The 5,675-nt window shown below is 43.0% G+C and overlaps 1 protein-coding gene and 2 long non-coding RNA genes across 16 annotated transcripts in view; all 3 read right to left on the reverse strand.

The window, feature by feature from the left end:
• The window catches only part of LOC127535152 (zinc finger protein OZF-like), a 201,137-nt gene that overhangs the window by 104,545 nt on the left and 90,917 nt on the right, over positions 1 to 5,675 (reverse strand). The gene's annotated exons all lie outside the window — the stretch shown is intronic.
• On the reverse strand, positions 2,008 to 3,498 carry LOC127535171 (uncharacterized). The gene is made up of 3 exons (XR_007943827.1): positions 3,406 to 3,498; positions 2,769 to 3,247; positions 2,008 to 2,691 (listed from the first exon to the last, which is right to left on the reverse strand). It is a non-coding gene; the product is annotated as an uncharacterized LOC127535171 (long non-coding RNA).
• Positions 3,628 to 4,106, reverse strand: LOC127535176 (uncharacterized). The gene is made up of 3 exons (XR_007943835.1): positions 4,030 to 4,106; positions 3,857 to 3,920; positions 3,628 to 3,715 (listed from the first exon to the last, which is right to left on the reverse strand). It is a non-coding gene; the product is annotated as an uncharacterized LOC127535176 (long non-coding RNA).

A 5,675-nucleotide genomic window follows, 5' to 3' on the forward strand; every position in this document is an offset into this window, starting at 1 on the left:
TCTTTTTTCTTTTTTTGTCATGATGACAGGTGAGGCTGTGCCTCACCTGCCTCCCCTGACCGCACATCACTGGTGTGTATGCATGTGTGTATGCTTGTGTGTGTATGTGGGGATGTGTGCATGCATGTGTATTTGCGGGGGAGAGATGGTGATGATATGAAAACAGAGTCTACAGAGACCTGTTCAGTAGCCTGACAGCTTCGGGGAAAAGACTTCAAATGAAGGAGACATTTTGTGCAACATATCAAGTATCATAAAAGTCATTCCCAGTGGAATTCAAGTCTGATATTGTGTGGGACTATTCAGAGCAGTCACATGAAGCACTGTATCTGTTTTCAAGGGTCTAGCCCCATGGGAACCCGCTTTTGTCAGGAGTGAGGCCTACTAGCAGTGATGAAGCCTGAGGCCTTCAAACATGTCAAAAAAATTCCTGCTCGGTCATTTTTGGGTCGAGTGACACCAAATCGGACACATTCCTACTAGACCAAGCTCTGACCTTGCATATTTTTTTTCAGAGAGTTAGCTCAAAAGGGGCCCGAGCACGGCCGGTTTTTCACTCGACCATTAACCCTTTAATGTCCAAACGCTTCAAAATGGGCTAAAAAGGTCAAAATCTCACACATTCCTTCACCAATTTGGACCAAACTCCACAGGTTCTATATATAGAGGCTAATGTGAACGCTCATGCACGTTTCAGACCTCCAGGGGCCCTGAAGAAGGAATGAGGGCCAAAAAAACACATTTTTCATAAATGTCCCTCTTTTGCTCTCATTTCACTTCTGTTACACTCAGAGAGCTGAAACCTGGGATCTGGTACCTCTGAAACATCTAAAATCTAAATCCACTGGAACTGTTTTGCTAGCCCCTCCCAAACCGGAAGTAGCCCCAGGAACGACCTAGAGACTTGTGCTTCAAATCAATTGTTCACCAAGGTCACCTGAATCACCCCTAAAAGGTTCAGCTCATTTGATGCAAAAATTACCAATTTATGGTGCTTCAATGTCCAAAAATGTGACATTTTGAACCTGCGCCAGGGGTCACAGGAAGGTCATAGAGACACCAAACCACCACAGTTCAGCTCCAAATATAGCCTAGTATAACATAGTAAAAGATCAGCCCCAGGGTCCCAGTAGAAAAATCTGACCAAGTGTTCATGTTAGGAAAACCGTAACCCTTGTCAGACTCTTCGACCCTGAGAGCCTTCTGCCAGTGGAATTAGACCCTCACCCTCATTTTTTACCTGAACGGGATGAAATCTTAACCACAAGTACTCGGGGCCCCCGTGAGTCGGTATATACAATATCAGCCTCCTAGGTCAACATGGGGCCAGATGGTACCTAACATTTGACTGAGTAGGTGTGTTCTCCATTCTCCAAACTCGGCGGCGGCGGCGCAGCGACTTCCAATCGCTGGGCCGTTTACAATCGTCGTTAACAAGCTATCGTTAACGTCGCTACCATCGTGCGGGAGTATCAGGGACAATAAAGTGTTAAAACTTGTGAAATCGGCGGAAATCCACGGTAAATTCCAATCCCTGAAAAAAAGCATAATTCCGCGAATTCGCGGAAAAATCACATCCCTGCATATTCCCACCTGTTGGCAAAGCGTAGAGTGTTGACTGTGCTCACATGTCATGTATTTATCATGTATTCTTAATAGTATGTGTTCTGTTTTATTGTTTTGCTGTGCAGCTTGACTTCTTGCCTTGTCTAAGACTAATTTCTCCCACAGGAGACAATAAAGTAAACTTGAACTTCTCATTCAGTGCTTTTATTTCATTATTTTGTACATTGTAGATTAATACTGAAGACATCAAAACTATAAAATAAGACATATACAATTATATTGTCAACAAAAAGTGTTCATCTTCAGTATTAATCTACAATGTACAAAACAATACAAATAAAGAAAAAGCATTGAATGAGGAGGTGTGTCCACACTATTCACCGTTGGTGTATACGACAACATGCACACAGATTATTTAGCAGGACAAAGAACTAACCGTGCATGTGCGTGAATTTTCCCCAATGAAGGAGTCTCTCAGGACCTGGGTGAGCTTACTGGCTCTGAATGGAGCGTGTGGTTTGTTACGACCAAGAGCTCTGATACACTCCTGAAACAAGAAGAGAGGGAAAGACAGGATATAGTAAATAAAAAGAATGAAATAAATGTGTATTTTGTCTTTTCACGAACAAACAAGTGGCAGAAAACACTGTGGACAACACTGCTGCCGTCCACAGAGCTTCAGGGCCAACAGGCTTTTGTTGATCTCAGCTCCTTCCAGACAGTCTGTCATGTGAGGTGGATCTGGACCCGTGCGGAGGACCACGCTACCAAGGCGGAATTGGGTGTAAAACAGGTTTATTGTAAGGGGTGGAGATGGTCCGGGAAGCAGTGGAGGTGGATAGAGGGTTCTGGCAGCAGGGAGGGAGTAAAGCCGGGGATCGGCGGCCGTGGCGGCTCCGGTGGGGAGCAGAGTGTGGTGGCAGATGTTTGGTGGGGATCCCTGGCGGCGGTGCTGGTCCGGGGGTTCCGTGGCGGGGTCCAGTAACGGTTCGGTGGGGTCCGGGGGCACCAGGAGACGAGGAGAGGGGAGGAGAATCGGAGAAGGGGTCCAGGCAGTCAAGGCAGAGCAGGTTCGGAACAGAATGGGCTGGTCGGGGCAGGGGCAAGGAGCCTGGACAGCTGGTCCTAGGCAGACGAGAGGAAACAGAGTTAGTAAGGCGCAAAAAGCATAGTAATCACAAAATGGCGAGATGATGACTGACTGTGTGTCTAGTTTAACAATCTGACAGGGAGTGGAATGATGAGCCGGTTCTTATTGCTGAGGTGGTAATCAACGAGATGTCTTCCAGCTGCCCGGGATCCATGGATGTGGCTGATTACCTGAGTGGAGTCAGCTGAGAAGCTCAACTCCACTCAGGTGCCACACTGCAGGGGAAGACAGAGGTAGAGGAGCGGATGGGAGACTGAAAGGGAGACACAGAGACAGAGGAACAGAGAGGCAGAGAGACAGAGGAGAAAGGTAGGGAAAAGGGGTTTTTAGGGATGTCAGGTGGGGATGGGATGAGGAGAGGACTCTGACAGAGTCTGGCGGTCGGCAGTCGACGTATCGGCGCCCCTCTCATTTCCTGCAAGGTCGATGACGGAGAACTTCCCATGCATCTTTCCCTTCCTCCGAAGAATGATCTGGAACACCGCGTGGCTGCGGGATGAGTGAGCGTTGGCACACGTCTGCCCTGATGTTCTGGAAGAGAGAGGAAAGAGATGTAAAGATGAACAACAGGCGAACGAGGGTGAATGGAGAAAGAAAGACAATGACATTTGCACATGTAAGTAACAACAGTTGCAATATGTTTATCAAACATGTACTGAACAAATGCCGCAATGTTTCTGTTGTCCTACCTGCAGCTGTTGCCCACTTCAATGAGTTTCAGGACATCTTCTGTGCACTTGACCTCCTTCTCCTGAAGCCCCACATCCTGCATCTGCTGCTTCCCATCCTCCAGCAGGATTTACGATTCAGGAGGTCAAACACCTGTCAGCACACACACAATACAGTCAGCGTCGGTTAGTGTTGATCACACATGAAATATGGTCACACCAATCACGAGATGATTACACTTGCCTTTTCATTGTAGATTTGAAAGAAGGCTGCATACACTTGTAGATCTAAATTCTTGTAATTGGGTTTCTTCAAAATGACAAATACATCCTGAGCCGCACAAAAAGAGATTTACGATTTCAACCGTGTTAAAGTAGAATCTCTACAAAATACCCACACAATTAAAATGTGAAGTAGTTTAGTCAACGAGGTGCATTAAATTAGGTCAGAAATCACAGCTCATCTGTTTACCAGCTAATGCATAAATTCCTTTCCAGCAGTCTTGGTTCTTTCCAGAGAAATCTCCACCCATAGTCTACAATGCAATACAGGTGAAGATATAGTTACATTCAGCAGAGTTGAAGCAAAGTAAAAACCCTCAGTTTCAGCTTTTGCAAGAGAAAAAGTCGTTGCCTGTAACTCACGTGTGTTTTTCCGCTTCCTGTCTGTCCGTAGGCCAAGCAGGTGGCCATGCCTCTCTCAAAGATGGTCTCCACTGGAGGTCTGGCAGTGAACCTGCAGAAGAAGACAGAACACAAGTTTATTCTCTATCTGCTAAAGCAAGATACAATAAATAATTATGTGCACACACAATAAACATGTTAGTCACTAATTCAGATCTGTAAAACAACACAATGTGCTCATTGTATTGTTTAGTCAGTCAGGTGTGACCTGTTCAGTGCTCATCATTATTATTGGAATACAACAAGTATAATGATATAATGATTAATAGTTTTATTATTGTTAACATAATAGCAACCAGTTTGACAAATGCTCAAATGCACTTTAGGATATACAGCTTCTGAAGCAAGTTTATTATTCAGTGCTGGAGCGTGGGGCTACCTGTGAGGTTTTTCTCTACAACAATGTCTTGTCCTCACATTACAAAGTGCATCGAGAGGACTTGTGTTATGATCGGTTGCTATATGAATAAAACTGAATTAAGCTTCGTCACAAGTGGGACGGTGGTCATGCGTGTGAACTCTGCACTTACCTAGGCAAGAACAAGGTCAAGCAAGACAAAAACACAAAGTACAGAGGAATATTAACAAGTGGCTTAAAATGTTAAAGTCAAATTAATATGAATTAACAAGGTTCCCACTCTTTTCTGGAAATCATTTTTCAGGACGGTTTCTGGCGTTTGTGTAGTGTCTTAGTATTATACATTTAGGATTCAGACTATTTGTTAAATCTTTATTTACTCTGATTTCTTATGAATATATTATGTTGATTTACTGTTTATGTACCCTAAATTTCAATTTGCCATTTTTTTTTATTTTTGTCACCATTGTTTTTCATTTTCAAGATCTTATTTATTAACTTGCATTATTTTAGCTACTCCTATTTTATAGTTAAGTGTGCATTAGTTACCAAGAACATTTTCACTTAATTTCCTATGTCTGATTTTTGTTCATTAAGAAGGTAGAACGAGATAAATCATTTTCCAGGACAATTCAAGCTTTTCCTGGGCATTTTATTTTCCATATGTTTTCCATGACTGCAAAATTGGTCTATCATTTTTCAGGTTTTCCAGGACGCGTGGGGACCCCGATTAGAGGTTCAGCGTCCCGTATTCGGGCCGTTTTGAGATGTGCATCAGCATTTTTCAAAACTGACCAAAGCTGCAAACTCCATGATAGAAACACTATACACCCATGGAAAGCTTAGATTCTCATGAATCCGCCGGTATGAACCACTTTCAGATGTGATTACCACAGCGGGTAATATAAACACATTTGTCCAACAAACAACAAATCACGTAAACAGCAAAACTCACCTTTGAAGGCTCATAACTGGTCACAGATGAAAATATTCCACAAAAAACGGCCATAATCCAAGCTTAGACATCCAGACAAAACAAGCCAGTATAATATATTGTCCAAAACATGTCTTGAAATCAGTAAATAATCCACAAATAGCACAAATATTTTTTTGCGTTTGAATAAGTTTTGTCTTTGATTGAAAACATTTTTTTTTTTTGATTGAAGTGAAGTTTTTTCTGATTGAGAACATGTTTTGCGATTGGAGCAACTTTTTTTTCGACTGAAAAATAAAAACAAATTTACCTTCA

Source organism: Acanthochromis polyacanthus, chromosome 8 (assembly GCF_021347895.1).
Source record: "Acanthochromis polyacanthus isolate Apoly-LR-REF ecotype Palm Island chromosome 8, KAUST_Apoly_ChrSc, whole genome shotgun sequence".
Taxonomy (NCBI): Eukaryota; Metazoa; Chordata; class Actinopteri; family Pomacentridae; genus Acanthochromis; species Acanthochromis polyacanthus.